We start from the raw sequence: 507 nt of genomic DNA on the forward strand, positions 1-507 counted from the left end.
CCCAAGATTTAAAAAGGTCATTTTCAAGTCTAAATTGTAGCGACAATAAAAAAATCTGAATCTGTCCTACAGCCTGAATACTGTTAAGTGTTTGACTCATATCTAGAGTTTTAAAAGTCCAAATGACCTCTATTTGTTTTCCTAAAAAGCTGAGATAATTTCCTACAACTTTCATATTTCAATTCTGACGTTATTAGTGATGTTTTGGGCAGATAAGAGAAGATAAGGATTGTCATCAAGTCAAGAATTGGCCGCCCACTCATCATTAATCATCAAATCAATAGTCCAAATTTTGTATTTTTGTAATGCTTAAGTTTTATTTTCATTAATATCTTGTTTATGCCTTTCATTTCCTTTCCCTTACTTAGTTAACTTTTATCTTATTTATGTTTTTATCTTGTTTATTTATGTTTCTTTCTTTCATTATGTTATGTTAAGTTTAGTATATCAAGGTGAAAAGGTTACACTAATGGTATAAGAATAAGTATAGTGTAAACTTAACATGAA

The sequence above is a fragment of the Populus euphratica genome, unplaced genomic scaffold, assembly GCF_000495115.2.
Source record: "Populus euphratica unplaced genomic scaffold, PopEup_1.0 scaffold56.1, whole genome shotgun sequence".
Taxonomy (NCBI): Eukaryota; Viridiplantae; Streptophyta; class Magnoliopsida; order Malpighiales; family Salicaceae; genus Populus; species Populus euphratica.